Source organism: Acanthaster planci, linkage group LG02, assembly GCF_054643075.1.
Source record: "Acanthaster planci isolate LZ-2023a linkage group LG02, COTS_SCS, whole genome shotgun sequence".
In the NCBI taxonomy this organism is placed as follows: domain Eukaryota; kingdom Metazoa; phylum Echinodermata; class Asteroidea; order Valvatida; family Acanthasteridae; genus Acanthaster; species Acanthaster planci.
In genome coordinates, this window is record NC_141778.1 from 20,690,838 (window position 1) to 20,708,757 (window position 17,920).

Below are 17,920 nucleotides of genomic sequence, written 5' to 3' on the forward strand. Positions count from 1 at the left end.
CAGAGACTTTCTCCTTGAAAAGTTAGGCCCATTTCTTACTATGGTCTAGAAAGTCAATTCTGACAGGTCCACGGTCATGAAATTTTGTGATTTTAAGGGGCAAAGGTGACCGACATGGATTTGGCTGAAATTTTTACTGCAAAGGGTATTGGAGGTATCTAAAAAATCCTGAAAGTTTCAACTTCAGAGACTTCCTCCTTGAAAAGTTAGGCCCATTTCTTACTATGGTCTAGAAAGTCAATTGTGACAGGTCCGCGGTCATGAAATTTTGTGCTTTTGGGGGGCAAAGGTGACCGACACGGATTTGGCTGAAATTTTTACTGCAAAGAGTACTGGAGGTATCTATGATATCGTGAAAGTTTTAACTTCAGAGACTTCCTCCTTGAAAAGTTAGGCCCATTTCCTACTTTCATCTAGAAAGTAAATTCCGACAGGTCCGGGGTCATGGAATTTTTTTATTTTTTGGGGCAAAGGTGACCGACATGGATTTGGCTGAAATTTTTACTGCAAAGAGTACTGAAGGTATCTATGAAATCATGAAAGTTTCAACTTCAGAGACTTCCTCCTTGAAAAGTTAGGCCCATTTCTTACTATGGTCTAGAAAGTCAATTCCGACAGGTCCGGGGTCATGAAATTTTTTTATTTTTGGGGGCAAAGGTGACCACCACGGATTTGGCTGAAATTTTTACTGCAAAGAGTACTGGAGGTATCTATAAAATCCTGAAAGTTTCAACTTCAGAGACTTCCTCCTTGAAAAGTTAGGCCCATTTCTTACTTTCATCTAGAAAGTAAATTCCGACAGGTCCGGGGTCATGGAATTTTTTTATATTTTGGGGCAAAGGTGACCGACACGGATTTGGCTGAAATTTTTACTGCAAAGAGTACTGGAGGTATCTATGAAATCATGAAAGTTTCAACTTCAGAGACTTCCTCCTTGAAAAGTTAGGCCCGTTTCTTACTATGGTCTAGAAAGTCAATTCCGACAGGTCCGGGGTCATGAAATTTTTTGATTTTTGGGGGCAAAGGTGACCGACACGGATTTGGCTGGAATTTTTACTGCAAAGAGTACTGGAGGTATCTATGAAATCCTGAAAGTTTCAACTTCAGAGACTTCCTCCTTGAAAAGTTAGGCCCATTTCTTACTATGGTCTAGAAAGTCAATTCTGCCAGGTCCGGGGTCATGAAAGTTTGTGATTTTAGGGGGAAAGGTGACCGGCACGGATTTCACTGAAATCTGTACTGCATAGAGTAATGGCACCCGCCCTCTTTTATTCATGCTCGGAGCGGATATAATGGAGATCAAAGGGTTACATGCATTGATCGCCATTTGCATGGAGCCATGGAACCCGAAGTTAACGCACAACTTCTGCGATCGTCCAATGGGATCCTGCAAGTCGTGGCGCGTCCGCCTTTGTGACGAAGTCACTTACGACTGGGATAGGGAGCGCGTACATCCCGCTCTTTAAAAATGCAGCACTCGCGCACGTGATAACAACCGCAACGGTACACCACCTCAACGGAAAAAAGGAGAGTTACTCACATCCTTTGTCATTTAATTTTTCATGGTTCACCGTTGCAATGTTTCATGTGAAACCCAATCAGAAAGTGAAAAGATTTCACTGAGATCTGTACTGCATAGAGTAATGGCAATGGCTATTATCCCAAACAACTTTCAGCTCCAAAGCTTTTCTATTTAGTGATGCATTTTTACATAGGCCAGGAAATACTGGTTTTCTTATTGACTGGTTCAAGTTGGAAGCAGTTTGGTTACATTTATACTTGAATATCATGGTTTGCTGGCTTACCTGTGATAGAATGAGTTCCACTGCCTTGTCCAGCTGAAGTATGTTAGTTTACTGCAGTGGCATGATTTCTCAACTTGCAAGATGGCAATGACCTGAAGGGCAAGGTGTGTGTGTATGTACTGTCATGGAATCACAACAATGATGAGAATTATTGATGGTTTCACTCTGGCAAGATGGTATCCATTCAGTTCTTCTACAATTATAAGTCAACTGGTCAAATTTCATCACTTGTAACTCTTAATTTATTCTGCCAAGGAGTGTCTGTTTACTGTAGGGAAGTCTCAGAACAAAGTATTTAGGTTGGTACCGTTTATTTGTCATCTTTTGTGTCCTTGCCACAAGTAAAAATACTACATTCTTTGAGACTTGTAGTGTTGATTTACACTCAGAAGGGTTTTCAAATACACAAAGCAATGGATAAATTTGTGTGATTATACTGCTATAGGACTGGGTGGCAACTTGACAAGAAAACAACAGCAAAATTTCAATTAATGTTGCCACCACACCTAGGGCTGTTTAAGGACCTATGTGTGGCATTAACATTAGGGAAAGTGAGTTAAACTGCATCTCAGTTGGGTAAAATGGTACCCTGTTGGTATCTTGAAAATGACACATTTCCATTCAATGGTGATATTGTGGTGTTATTTACATCAAGCAGATGATGTCAGTATCATAATTTTTAAATCTAGCCTCATTGGGAATTTCAATAACATCTCTGCTGAACTGTTTTGACTCTTACCATCTAAGGATAACAAGAGATCTTCAAGAGGTCTTGTTTAATAACAGGTCTTTGGAAAATGTTAGGGGAAGAGGATGCTATATGTTGTATGGATTATCTTGACTCAGAGGGATAAAATTGGTGGGGACATGCATCCAGTATTTTGTAACTTTTATATCTTAGAACCTATTTGGATAAAATGTAAAACATCATGGTGTGCCAAGCAATCACTGTTCCACTTCATCAAATAGTGTTCAAAATAAAGTATACCTAACTGTGGCTTTTATTTCAGCATTTTTAATTTTTCAGAGCTTGAATCCCAATCCTGAATGACCTGTGTCGGGGAAACCAACGAAAACGTCAAAATCATTTACAACCAAAACTTGTTTCTCAAAAATTCAAAGAAAACACTTGGGATTTTATAATGGAAATTGTTGGGATTACTCATTTTTGGGGGACTGTAGGTTGGGGGACCCTGTGCCTATAATAAAAGGGAGAACTACGTTTTAACATTTGAATTCACTTTGAGAGATGACTGACATTATGCTTAATAACTGTAGGGTTAATGTTGTCAAGTAAGGGTAGGGTTTTGAGTTTTGAGTGGAATTTTGAGGGGAAACTGTGAGTGTTTTAACACATGACACATGGTGGATTTAAATTTACATGGTTAGTTTATCAGTGAGAAAGTTTTTCTCACAATTTACAATTTGAAATTTCCACAAAAAATAGGGTCAGTGCAATGAAGAGAGTGTTGCCTTGGTTTTTTGGGGGACGTACGTGATATAAAGTTCTGAAATTGCTTTTACCCTAGCAATTTTCGTCAATGTTCGTGGTACAGACAAAAAATACAGACCACATGACCGCAAATAACTTTATGTTCTTTTCGTAAAGTTGGGAATACCGTCGTTTAACTCCATTCTCTACTACACAGTTTTGTTTATACTCTAACGGTGGTTAATGTTGATTTTTTTATTTTTAATACTGATGTTGACCATGAGTGTGGCGCTGACAGGGCCTCTGTTCGGCGTACCTGTTTTGGTGTTCAGTACGAAGGACTGCAAGCCAAGCTTCTTCTTTGCAATTTTTGAGATATTTTTGCTGACTTCTCTCGACGGAGAATAACATTCTTCGGTATTTTGAAGGGCTCTCGGAGTTTAACTTGCAATATCGACTGAAGACCTCCGTGGTAGAAGTTTTCCATGATTCTTTACAGGCCTATGAGTGCATTTCTACCAAAGATCATATAGGTCCAGTGCTGCGAAGGGCCGGCGGCATCAACGCGCAGGCTCGCTGGTTGCCCAAGAAGCTCCATACTATTTATTATCCCGTATTGTGCAGGGAACCATGCGGGAAGTTGGCCCATAGACCGCCGACGAAACTCTGGGTAAATGCATGTGGCGCGCGTTTTTCGGGTGCTCACTCGCTTTGGTTGGTGCGTCTGCAGTACACGTTAGAAAAATCAACCAATCAATGGCCACATAGCAAAGTGCACAAAACAGTCAAGTCTGCTTCATCAGGGTCAAAGGTCACAAAGTAAGTACAAGAACACAGGCTATAGATTTCCAAAACGTCTCAGTCTCAGATAAGTCTCCCAAACCAATTCCTGATTGTGAGCCTGGAGTGTGTACATTAAATTGAAGTACTATGCTATGTTTGGCTCTTTTGCATTTTACGTGATGTTTTGTGGCACTATCAGACTTACTATTGCACCTACAACTTCAAAAAAAGGACGTTTAAAAAACACAGATGAAGCTTGCGGCGGAAGTCGAGTGGATATTTGGAAACTGCCGGTCCAGCCATTACTGCGGTGATACAACGTTCGTACCGTGCAGACGGGTGTTATGCGCGCCATTACATGCCTCTTTTGACCAAAAGGAAGTCGTGATCTGCTAGACACACGCGCGTCAAGCTCAGGAATTTGCATCGATGCATGACGTCTAATCAGGTTAGTGTTTGTGATAATTCTGAAATTGTTGCACAACGAAGTCCTGTGTTGTGTAATATGAAGTGGTGCTACTTTCCTAGAAATCATAAGTGTCATATATTTGCTGTGACAATCCTCAAAAGAGCTGAAGAGTTTATTTCTTTGTCCCACTTTGTAATATATTAGACTAGGTAAACCCAGGTTGGACGACGTCTACATTGCATTGCTACTAACGTCCGGGGTATAAAGTCCTCCTACAATGCGACATCTTTTTCAATGCAGTTTTTTTCTCACATTTTTACCTGCAGAAGACAGCTCAAAATGTCTTTCCCAAGTGCTTTGTATCCCGAATTCCATAAATGCTATGTTTTAATACTAAATACGCCCGCGGACAACGTGTTTTGCAGGAAATTTTACAAAACTCCAGGCTTTCCGTGGCGATTCGTTCGGATCTACATGTGCGATCAGGCTTTTGCACGGCAGAGTACATGTACATACATGTTCGCCCTACACCAAAGATCGTATAGCGCCGCGTAGCGGTGCAAGATGGGGAACTTCACCGTGAATACGCGTAAAACGTTGTAATCACATGGTCGCCATTCTGGTTGGACTACGTCTGCGCAATGCATGTTAATGCGCAGGCGCAGGCGCCCCGACAGGCAAGCACACACATCAACGTTCACACTCGAATGGCGCCCATGGTGATAACACCTTTATGGCCAAATTACCCATCTTGCGCCGCTACGCGGCGCTATATAATCTTTGCTAGCACTCGTACTATTACATGTGCGAAATGCAAAGTAACGAAGTGCCCTTACGCGTGCGCAGAAGAGCCATGGGCGTGAAGAAATTGCAGATAAGGCCGTGTCCGAACAGGCTTCCAAAGAAATATGGAATGGCTGCGTCGCACCGTGATCAGAATATTGACAAGAATATAATATAAAATCAGTTCAGTTCAGATTCAGCAGAACTTAATCTGCTTGCCCTGAAGAAAGTACTCAGTTACCGAAAGCTCACCGCACGAACGTAGGTCTTTCACGCGTCGCGTGGAGTTTCGCAGAATTATCTGCAAAATGCGTTGTCCGCGGGCGTATTTGGTGATTTCATCACAACATTTACGGAATTCAGGATACAAGGCACTTGTGAACAACATTTGAACTGTCTTTGCCAGGCAAAAATGTGAGAAAAAAACATCTTGAAAACAATTTCACATAGGGGGGCTTACAGTGTGGTACGAGAACTTTTATACCCTGGACGTTTTCCATGACAAATCCAATTTACATTAATCGTTTTATATTTCAGTAGCTTTGATTTTGTGCCCTGCCTCAAAAAGGTAATGAAAAATGTGTTGCCAATTTTGAGCAATATCTAAACTAGATTCATATAAATTAGCAGACTGTCTAATCAATTGAACTTGAAAATGCGAATCCACCGGGTAAATATTTTTGTAAAAAAAGTTTGAATTTGGACCAAATTTGCGAGCCAAATCGTACAAAATCACTAGTCCATTTCAGAATATTTTCCTTTATGGAGATTAACAGGAAAGTTGATATCTTTTTAAGAATCTCAAATAACAGTGCACTTCCGGTTTTAAATATGTCAAAGATCGGATGATTTACCCCTCGACATTAATGAAGACGTACATTAACTTTATAATGGTCAATTTTAGATAGCTTTGAGGATTAAAGGATCATTGCTTAATTTCTTGTTATTGGTGTTATTAAAACGTCATGAATAAATCGCCTTAAGTGTAAGAAGATTGGAAATGTATAAAATATAGGTCGATGAGCAAGTCGAGATTACTTATCTCTTACGATTACTTTTTCAGTTTTAAGACATCGTAACCTCTGGTCTAATAACATCCTCAGACATGCATTGGCTGTATAAAGGTCATCATGTATATCACTTTTTAAGAAACTTTGCAAAACACATTGATTGAACATGTATTTGGTATTTTTCAACATGCTGCTAGAGGGCGTTAACGTATTTCATGACATCCCCAATCTTTTTTTTGTTTTTGTTTTGTTTTGTTTTTTGTTGTTTTTTGGGGGGGGAACAAAACTATCCTATTGGAATCTACCACCGGAAAAGCTATGAGTTCTCATGCCATGAGTTCTCATTTTCTGCTAGAAAACCCAGGTCAGCAGCTCGAACTTGGGTTTTCTGGCAGGTCGAGGTAGGATTTCAAGAATCTCTTATCAGCTACAGTTGTTTCCCTAAGGGGATTTTGTAGCCCGTTGAGTGTGAAACCTCAGCCAGGGCAATTACTATCGCTTGACTGAGCGACGTGTGGGATTTGCCTGTTGTTTCCTCAACACACGTCGAATATTTCATTAAGTTTATAAACTAATGTGACGTTTTATTTTGTAGTTACGAAACCACATTTTCCTGTTTTGATCACTGAAATTTGTGCACAAAATGCCCAAGAGCTACGGGGTCGTTTGGGTGGGCTGACTGCCGCCTTGCAAGTGTATGGATCATACACGGTGGAATAAAACACATTCCCCCATGCATAATACAATGAAATTCAAATGTAAGAAAGAAAGTGACGATTGTCCGTGTACACGTTCTGACGTTGACCATTATTAAATGCTCAATGAATCTAGTGGACAAAGGTCCTTGATCACATCGTGAAAAGCGAATTGTATTTTCTCGCGGACGTAAAATGGCGCTGACCATGTACATCGTGAGCATCAATGAAGGCATCGCGGTATACCAAGCACGAAATGGGACAGAGGGGTACTCCCCCAAAAGTCCAATCCCTGTACACTCTCCAGCCTATTGTCGCTTAACATCCCCCTTGCAACAATGACCAACACAAAGGCGGGGGGGTCTCCCTGTCCCATAGTTTGCTTCACAGATGTGTGTTAGGAGTTTGGCTCAATGTTTGTTTATGAAATATATATATGAAATTTACATACATTCGTCATGAGACAGGGCTATCTCTTGTTTTTCTTACTGTTTGATTTGATACAACTCATGGACGAGGGCTCATTTCGCTGATGTATTTTAATACATTGGTAATTTTTTTGTGTGACCTACATGGGGGAAAATGTTGGTTGATAGGACTTTGCACCCCTCATTCGGGGCCGACCAAAGTATGCACTGAACTTCGTTGTCATTCTGCCCCCCCCCCCGTTGGGAGGGCGGATCACAGTATGCACTAAACTTCGCTGTCAGAATTCTGCCCCTCATTGGAAGTGAGTCAATTCAAATTTCCAACACTTCTTCAACAAACTGACCTTGGTAGGGGTTATTCCAGGAAGTCTGCAACTGCACAGTCGTGGCGACAACAGTTTGTGTCTTTTACAAACATAGGCCTTCCGTTGTGGGTTTTCAAACTTGAATGAATCTCGTTCCTCAATTTGTGGGACAGATAAAAACAGATAAACAACATTTTAGATAGATTATTTACGTATAGCGGTATCAAGTAATAACGTTATTACTTTATCAACATTTGAGCTGAATACATTTGCTGTTTAGTCGCCTCTTGACATCTGGTAAAGTCCACAAACATAATCTTTTGTGTGAACACCAAAGTGCAACATCGAGTGCCCAATTTTCAGTCTGCAGCCTGTTAAAGCGAATCTGTAGGTTCAATGCGACAGAGGGAATACTTCATTCTTTAACCCTAACCCCCTGGGTGTATGTAAAATCATATTGAAATCGGAGGATTTGGGACTGTTAGGGTTAATACTTACTATTGATAATAGTACATGTGCCCCTTAATGCTACACATCTACCTCAATGACATGTAAGCTGGGACACAGTTGGGTGACATCGCAGCTGGCCATGTATATACGTATTTTTTCCCCCAGTTTCCTTTAGAGCCGATATTATCAAATATTTTCAAGTCGAGATTCCCCAGCAATTTGCAAAACAAATATTTCGCCTCCATGTCGGACCAGTGTACTCGTGGTATTGTGCACTAGCTCCGGGTCCGATGCACACACGCCCTACTGTAATGCGCGCATATCTAAGTCCACGGATGAAATGAGATACGTCCACGTATTGGTTGCAGAATGGACCAGATTTTTAAAGAGAAAGTCGCCTCATGATATATTTTACCACTTTCAAATAATACAGCAGTTGCAGTTTCCACTTGATGATGATCGATATTAGTATTGTTTTACAAGGACTGAGATACTAATTCTTGATTGCCTGTTATTTGTCACCCAATGACGTCCTCATGACGTCAACCTCATGGGCACACAACAGGATCGTGGCTCATGTTCATATCAATTTCCAAGTTCATACTTAGAGAATTGTTGTCCAGATAAAAAGAGGAAGAGAAAAGTAAGGAGGAGCAAGCTGGGATCTCACAATTTCAAAAATTCACTCGATTATTTTTTTCCCTTCATTGCTACTCACTTTGCTGAGCTCGCTTAAATCTAGTAAAACCATAGTCAAAGTTTTCAAAAATTCGCCGCATAAAATTTGACGTATAGCTTAACCTACAATCCTGGACAAAATATTTGGAACACCTTGTGGAAAGCGCGTTGCAAAGATCCCCCTCTCCCCCATTCCCGCAATGGGCCCGCACTTTTGGGGCTTTTTGCACAAGAAGTATCCGGACCTGGAAACTACCAGTCCAAAGTTCGGGATTTATAGATATATTTCTATGATCCCTCCTGATTGTGGCATGTCTTATTGTAAAAACCCGAGTGATCCCAAATTACTTATGAGCTTGCGCGCAGAATTCCAACCATTTGGTGAAATGCGTCCTATTACGACTGTGCTTCTCCCACATTAATTTGAAATAGCGCCCTCAAGTTTTGTGGTACATATTACATAGGTGTCCAGTCTTGTGTGTGTGACATTCAGGAACTAATAGTAAAAAATGCATGTTTTGTGAGATTGTGATCACTTTGACATTTTCCTGTATGTCATTCGTGTTTGCCGAATTCACTTTTTTGGGGGGAGGGGTCTGGTTTTATGCCCTCACCCGCCAGGAGGCATTACTGAACTACCCAAACATACCTGTTTGAAAAAAAAAACAGCTACATTTTGGAAGTATTAGGTAAGGGAGCTACTTAACTATGCCATTTTTGTAACTCCGAATTCCGATATTAAACTTATGGCCAATAAGGCACGGATTAATTAAAATGACAACATTAAGTTTCAGTCAGCCTGATCAAAATTAAGTCTAACGTGGGTTACCGTGTGTGTGGGGGGAGGAACAGGATGGCCTATCCGCCTTTTCAGGCGACAATGGGGTAAAACCCAAAGCTAATATTGATTTGACATCCATTGCATTCTCGATGTCGTTTTCTGTTGTTGAAATTCCAGCAACTAGGGATTGTTCCTTTCTTTCGTTTTCATTTCATTATTTTCCTGCTTGTATTTTTCGGGCAGAACTGTCTGACTAGAGTAAGTGATCGATCAAACTAACATTCACATTCAAGAAAAGGAGCGGCAGTTGCAACGCATTTGTGGCAACTTTTGGGGTAACCCACGGAGATATGGGACGTATCTTTTGTGAGAATTTTTCTTTGAAAATATCAAATTACTCTGCAGTTAAAACCCAACGAAATTTGTTGTTATAACAAATGGAAATGTATTTCCATCAATAAAATAGGAAGGCAAGTGCCACCCAACTGTGCCACCCCTGGATCTCTTACTATTGAATCTCCGATAATAAACATTATACGCCTGACAGCTTCTATACTGAGATCACTGACAAGAAATGGACCCAAGACGGTTGGGATCGGTTTCACTGTCGAAAATTTCGGAAATGAATGAAAATAAATCATCCTGCAGCTCACTGCAGTCAAACCTAGAAAATTGCCTTGTGGCAAGGGACAGGGACATGAAAAAAAAATGTGGTAAGGGAAAAATACAAAAGTTATGCGGTGTTGACCAAGCATTCAGGCGCACGGACTCCTGAAATTCGCTACGAATCGCAGTTACCGGCTTCCACATAGGACTCTTCTGGGATCTCGGGGTTCCCGGCCCAACGCACTTCCTCCCTGCCCATCCATTTAACCCCAAAAAGGGTTCGAGCGGCCATGCAAGGGAGGAAACGAGACAAGCCCCTAAGCCCTGGCCGCCGAGTCGGCCATAAGTCTCGAACCTGTACTGAGGCGCTCACCTGGACTTCGCGGACAGTGCCAGCCGCAGAGCTTACCCGCTAGGCTAAGGTACTGCTGGTATTTGACGGGGGTAAATTGGAGTCTCTTGTAGCTACTGACGGCAAGCGTCGGGAAAATAAAAAGTCAATTCTGGGATTCGAACCCACCGTCTAACGATCTGATAACCACGAGCTTAACCACTTGGCCATCTCAGAGATACTGCTGTGCGCTGTTCGTATTAAATAAGGAGATAACAAAGTCATTCAACTTACTGCACAGAATGTTGCTGTGTAAATACTGAGTGATTGAAACGTGATCCGCCCTGAGCCGAAGTGCACCCTCACCGGCGAAAGAAAGACAGGTGGCAATAAGTTTTCCAACTGGGTTCTAACACGCGTTCGGCGTGCACGTGAAATTAAAAATCGTTGCGCGTACTCAGCGTGCTCCGCGTCAACGCGCATAAACTTGCGAACCTATACGGTGCGTGAGTACTAAAGGACTGTCGATTTCATTTCAAAACCCGCCCTCTTTTATTCATGCCCGAAGCGGATATAATGGAAATCAAGGGGTTACATGCATTGATCGCCATTTGCATGGAGCCATGGAACCCGAAGTTAACGCACAACTGCTGCGATCGTCCAATGGGAGCCTGCAAGTCGTGGCGCGTCCGCCTTTGTGACGAAGTCACTTACGACTGGGATAGGGAGCGCGTACATCCCGCTCTTTAAAAATGCAGCACTCGCGCACGTGATAACAACCGCAACGGTACACCACCTCAACGGAAAAAAGGAGAGTTACTCATATCCTTTGTCATTTAATTTTTCATGGTTCACCGTTGCAATGTTTCATGTGAAACCCAATTAGAAAGTGAAAAGATTTCACTGAAATCTGTACTGCATAGAGTAATGGCAATGGCTATTATCCCAAACAACTTTTAGCTCCAAAGCTTTTCTATTTAGTGATGCATTTTTACATAGGCCAGGAAATAGTGGTTTTCTTATTGACTGGCTGAAGTTGGAAGCAGTTTGGTTACATTTATACTTGAATATCATGGTTTGCTGGCTTACCTGTGATAGAATGAGTTCCACTGCTTTGTCCAGCTGAAGTATGTTAGTTTACTGCAGTGGCATGATTTCTCAACTTGCAAGATGGCAATGACCTGAAGGGCAAGGTGTGTGTGTATGTACTGTCATGGAATCACAACAATGATGAGAATTGTTGAAGGTTTCACTGGCAAGATGGTATCCATTCAGTTCTTCTACAATTATAAGTCAACTGGTCAAATTTCATCACTTGTAACTCTTGATTTATTCTGCCAAGGAGTGTCTGTTTACTGTAGGGAAGTCTCAGAACAAAGTATTTAGGTTGGTACCGTTTATTTGTCATCTTTTGTGTCCTTGCCACAAGTAAAAATAATACATTCTTTGAGACTTGTAGTGTTGATTTACACTCAGAAGGGTTTTCAAATACACAAAGCAATGGATAAATTTGTGTGATTATACTGCTATAGGACTGACTTCTAGCCTAACTGGGAATTTCAATAACATCTCTGCTGAATTGTTTTGACTGTTACCATCTAAGGATAACAAGAGATCTTCAAGAGGTCTTGTTTAATAACAGGTCTTTGGAAAATGTTAGGGGAAGAGGATGCTATATGTTGTATGGATTATCTTGATTCAGGGGGATAAAATTGGTGGGGACATGCATCCAGTATTTTGTAACTTTTATATCTCAGAACCTATCTGGATAAAATGTAAAACATCATGGTGTGCCAAGCAATCGCTGCTAAACTTAAGCACTTATGGCAAAGAGTGTGCACAAGAAATTGTAAACTTACCTGTGGCTTTTGCTTTTATTTTGGCATTTTAAAATGTTGAGAGCTTGTATCCCAATGCTGAATGACCTGTGTGGGGCAAACCTATAAATATGACAAAATAATTTACGACCAAAACTTGTTTCTAAAATACAATTACAGAAAACACTCAGGGATTTTGTAATTAACATTTTTTCTATGCCAGCAGTTTTACAGGTTTTCTTTCAATATAGCAATTTGTAGAGAACTATGAGACCGTTTCACCCCACCAAGATCCTTCTAATTAGTTTGGGTTAAAAAGACCAGTGATATAAAGTTCTGAATATGCTGAATTTGTTTTTACAATGTCAAGTTTTCTTTGTACAGACACAAAAGCCCTTTTTTTCTAAAGTTACCGTCGTTTTCAGTGTTGGTGAGTGTGGCATTTTCAATCAACACTAACATCTTTTTAAAATGTCGCTCCCCCGTTCACAGTGCATCTGCTCGGCGTACATGTTTTGGTGTTCAGCACGAAGGACTGCAAGCCAAGCTTCTTCTTTGCGAAAGATGTTTTTGCTGACTTCTCTCGACAGGGAATAGCGTTCTTCGGTATTTTGAAGGGCTCTCGGAGTTTAACTTCCAATATCGACCGAAGTCCTCCGTAGTAGAAGTTTTCCATAATTCTGTACAGGCCTATGAGCGCATTTGTAACAAAGTTTAGGCCTAGTGCTGCGAAGGGCCGGCGGCATCAACGCGCAGGCTCGCTCCAAACTATTTATTATCCCGTATTGTACAGGGAACCATGCGGGAAGTTGGCCCATAGGCCGCCTACGAAGCTCTGGGTATAAACAATGCAAGTGGCACGTGGGTTTCGTGTACTCCCGCTTTGGCTGCGTGCAGTAGACCGTATTTGCGGCGTCGCCAATTTCAGTCGTATTCCTTAGCGTACAGTATAACTTTGAAATCCTTGATGTGATGGAACCACGTGATTTTGGGGGTTGGAATGAAATCGTAGAATAAAGTTGGGTTCTTTGAATTTAATGTTTTCAAATAAAGACGCTACGTTGGGGAATACGACTGAAATTGGGGACGCCGCGAATACGGTCCAAAATGGTTTTGTCTGAAGTTGGCCCTACACGTCAGAAAAATCAACCAATCAAGGCAGTATAGCAAAGTGCACAAAACAGTCGAGTCATGTCTGCTGAGTCAGGGTCAAACGTCAAAACTTGAAGGCATAAGTATATAGCGCAGGCTGTAGATTTCCAATGCTCAACTTCGTCTCCGTCTCAGATAAGTCACCAACAGCTGATGCCTGCGACGGAGCCAAAGTCCAGTATTAAAAAAGCGGCTGATTCAGCCATTACTGCGGTGATACAACGTTCGTACCATGCAGACGGGTGTTATGCGCGCCATTACATGCCTCTTTTGACCAATAGGATGTCGTGATCTGCTAAACACACGCGCGTCAAGCTCAGGAATTTGCATCTGATGCATGATGTCTAATCAGGTTAGTGTTTGTGATAAGTCAGAAATTGTTGCACAACGAAGTCCCGTGTTGTATACTTTTATTGCCATGGACAGATACTATGAATGAATGTCACTTTTCTGGAAATCATTCAGGTACGTTCTAATAAGTCTCATATGTGTGGGCTGTTTAAGACCATCCCTAAAGGAACGGAAGGGTAGGCGCTATAGTTGTTTGTCCCACTTTGTAATATATTAGACTAGGTATACCTGGCCAGCATGCTTTGATGGAGTGGACCTTTTGCATTGGACTGTTAGTAACATTTCAAGGGAGATGGACACTATTCATAGAGAATTTTAATGCGATTGTCAGGCTTGTCGTGCAACCTTTGGCTAAATTTAGCTTCAAGTTCTTACAAAGTTTCATTGGCCAGTCCTGAAGAGTTTTGAAGATTAACTAAAGACTGCGTGACTTCAGTATCAAACTGCAATCTTTGATTCATTCCACAGGGAATAAGTGTTATTCTACACACGTCTGGAACTGATCCATGTGGTTATCACTTTCATATACATATCCAACTTTTTTCTAAAAATGGACTTCAAAGCGAATGTCCAAACCGTTCAAAGGGAAACATTTAACAGGGACGGCGACATTCGGCGAAGTTGAAGTTGATTCCGACAGTCTGCGTTGAGTCATCAAAACAGGCCTATTATTTTATAAGAACACGCGTGCTCGCATGACCGGTGCATGGTGTATCTCTCGCTTCATCTACTCGTTACTTACATAATCACGATGCCCAAATCGTCAACAAACTGAATAGATGACCGTAAAAAAATGCATCAAACTGGTGTATTAGTTTGGCTTCAGGAGGCGCCATTACCACCTAAAAGGGTCATTTTATACAAAGGTTTTCCGAGTTCATTCATTTTTGGTAGTATAACATCACACAGCGTCCCCTCCGCAGCTATCTGTGTCTTCATATCTTGCGCCGTTGGCGTTTGTTATGACCAATATGGAAACAACTGCGAGCTTATGATACTTTGTGGAATTTGTCCCTGATCATTAATTCTTCACGGTAATGCAAAGAAAAAAATGATAATGAGTTAGGACCTGTATTCTTTTGAGCACTTATGTTAAAGGCGCTCATTACCAATGTGCGCTTGCGCAAGACTTGCACTTAGTAGCATCACGACGAGCTATGTCTGATATGGGCGCTCTGGTTGCAAATGAGGCGCTGTGTTTGTAAATGGATTTCCAGGAAACGGAGCATAAATAATGAATTTTTCGTGACAAATCCAAATTACATTAATATTTTTTTTCAGTAGCATGGATTTTGTGCCCTGCCACAAAAAAGTAATGAAAAGTGTGGTTTTAAATAAGCCAAAAATTAGTTTATTTTTCACCTGAAAAATTGAGTGTTGCCAAATTTGATCAATGTCTAATCTAGATTCATATAAATCGATTACGATTGAAAAATGGGAATCCACCAGATACAAATTTTTGTCAAATAAGTTTGAATTTGAAGGAAATTTTGGGCGCCAAATTGTACAGAATAACGTAGCAGCCCATTTTCACACTATTTTCTTAATGGAGACTAATAGGAATGTTGATCATCTTTCAAGAAGCTCAAATGATAGTGCACAAGTTAGTGAACACCCCAATCCCCATCCACATCCCTCCCACACCCTTTGGTTTATGTTTTATCCTACCAGCGATTACATTTATTCGTGAACACGGGCAACCCAAGTAATCCTGCTCTCTTCTGGGAAGAAAATTGAGAAACAAACACTAAAAATTGACCCACCAGTAATTTTATTCATTTTCCTCACTTGACAACATAAACAAAACATTAACATTCTGAAACTTCAAATAAATTACAAGCAAAGGGTCTCATTTGCACCCTTGAAGCACTTCACTGAGTCTGTAAATTGACACGACATCACATGACACGTTTAAAGTACATAATAGACAATAGAGGGCGAACTGTTAGATGATACGAAGAGTTCTGCATTTTCGGAGGACTGACAACATAAACTTTAGTATTTGTGTCTAGGAAAGTTCGCAGAAAAAGGGGTCGTTTATTTCTTTTTACACACAAAGTAAGATAACAGGATTAATCTCCAACATTCTGGGGTCCTTTGCTAAATTTTGAACACGGACAAAAAATACAATCAAGTGACTGTTGGCTGTTCAATAGTGCGCGCGTCCGCAAAACGTTCACTGAAACGTGAGGGCGTAGAAATAGGACTGCGTAGATTTAGGGGTCCTGGCGATATACAATTTTCTATGTCAATGAGCAAGTCAAGATTACATATGTCTTACGATTATTTTTGGTAGTGTAAACATCGTAGCTTGGTCTGATATCATCAAACACGCGTAATGGCCATCGTATAAATCACTTTTTCTAGAAACTTTCCCAAACACACTGATCGAAAAGGTTTTTTTTTTCTCTCAACCTGCTGCTTGAGGGCGTTGGCGTATTTCGTGACATCCCCAATCCCTTTCTTTTCAGTTAACAAAACTATCCTACTGGAATCTACCACCGGAAAAGCTAATTCAGATTGTGCACCGTTGGATCGATGCGATTTTGATTCAAATTGACCAAATTTCTGATTATTTTTTTTCGATGGATTCAAAATGAATTCATGAAATCAATGCATTAAGGGTGAATCTTTGGTGGTAGATTTTTGTCTGAGAAAGTTATTCTCTATTTAAAATTATTTGATAAAATTAGTGCTAATATTGCAATTTCGATTTGTTTCGTTGTTAGATAGGGTCCGTAAGATCCACTTTTTAAAATACTGTTCTGATATTTACTGTTGCTTAAAAATCTTCTGAATGGAGGAAAAATGTGTGTTTCGTAGTGTTGTGTTTAGATCCTCCCGAAATTTCTTTTTACTGGTACACTTGGTGGTATTTTACGAAGTTCATCAGTGGTTGAAAAAGTCCGCGCTATAACGTCGCCTGCTCGCATGAAAAACCGTTGTCTGCTTGAACGTAAAGTGCACATGTACGCTTGTAATGAACGTTTTCTCTGTGGGGCATAGACCATTGATCTCCAATAGACTTTGAAAACCCTTACACTGACGTCTCCTGTGTACGCCGTTTTTGCTAATTAGTTGGAAAAAAACAAACAAAAATACAAAACAAAAAACGGCCAACTGCAATCACCTCCCATGTAATCCTACCTCTGTTCATGCTGAACAACCTGGTTTTGTCAGCTTTAACTACTACGGGACCTCCCCTGGGCAGGAAACTCCAGCCGGTCCCTAGCCAAGTGCCATTCGGTATTTGTTTATATATTTATTATTTTGTTTACATCAATTCGTGCCTGGCTTGCCCAGGCCTTGGCAGAGGACATCCATGTAGGAAATCAAAACCATTAAGAAGAAAATACATGCTCAAAAATCAATAATAACGGGATTATAAGACCGGAGTCACCACAATCCCCCATATAAAAAGTTAATGGAAAAAAAAAAACCACATAAGCAAGGAGGGGTAAAAGGTCACGTAGCCAGCTTCCGTAACCCTTGTGCGGTCTGCCTATGGGGATTTTACATTGATCACGTTCGATAATTTTTGGAAGAATAATGCCTTTCTGAAACCACCCCATGAAACACTCATGTTGGAATTTTACCTTTGTCTTCTTCAAGTAATATTAGGAAAAGTCAGCTGGAGATGGGTATACGAATTTTATTAACAACCTTTCACGCGTGGCGATGTCGTACCTAGGTTTCCTTGGTCATTCATGCACGTTTGTTTTCACTCGCCGTGCTTTCTTGAAAACGAGATTGTACAACCTTGCAAAGATTGACCTACCTGCAGTCGATGGGTTCCAGATTCCGTTGAGTTGACATCACGCGTTTGTTGTCAGCAAAGGCTAAATAAAATATTAGAATCTTTCGTAAAAGTAGAATATTGCTTCATATTTATTCCCTTGGAAATAATGAAAGTATGTAAATATTTTGATCTGTTTTATTTCGGCTTTTACCGACAGACCACTATAAAATTTCAGATCGTAAATGTTCGTGTGCGTACCAGAGTGCGGCATTGCACTGTTCTTCATGTATTTTAGATTTTCGAAAGTTGCGGGTCAATTTTTGGCAGGATATTTCCCTTTTAGATCAGGTAATTTTTCAGTTTCT

The 17,920-nt window shown here is 40.7% G+C and overlaps 2 long non-coding RNA genes across 5 annotated transcripts in view; both read right to left on the reverse strand.

Annotated features, from left to right (window-relative positions):
* Nucleotides 1-11,697, reverse strand: part of LOC110990719 (uncharacterized) — a 44,613-nt gene extending 32,916 nt beyond the window's left edge. Inside the window, exons 1-3 of one of the 4 annotated variants that reach the window (XR_015424519.1) lie at nucleotides 10,791-10,884; nucleotides 7,690-7,806; nucleotides 1,806-1,897 (exon numbers count right to left, since the gene is read on the reverse strand). This is a non-coding gene — a long non-coding RNA (uncharacterized LOC110990719). Of the gene's footprint in view, nucleotides 1-1,805; nucleotides 1,925-3,553; nucleotides 3,840-7,689; nucleotides 7,807-10,790; nucleotides 10,885-11,585 lie in introns of those variants that run through there. The other 3 variants (XR_015424521.1, XR_015424522.1, XR_015424525.1) reach the window with 3 other exon arrangements.
* The window catches only part of LOC147799997 (uncharacterized), a 76,963-nt gene that overhangs the window by 33,011 nt on the left and 26,032 nt on the right, over nucleotides 1-17,920 (reverse strand). The gene's annotated exons all lie outside the window — the stretch shown is intronic.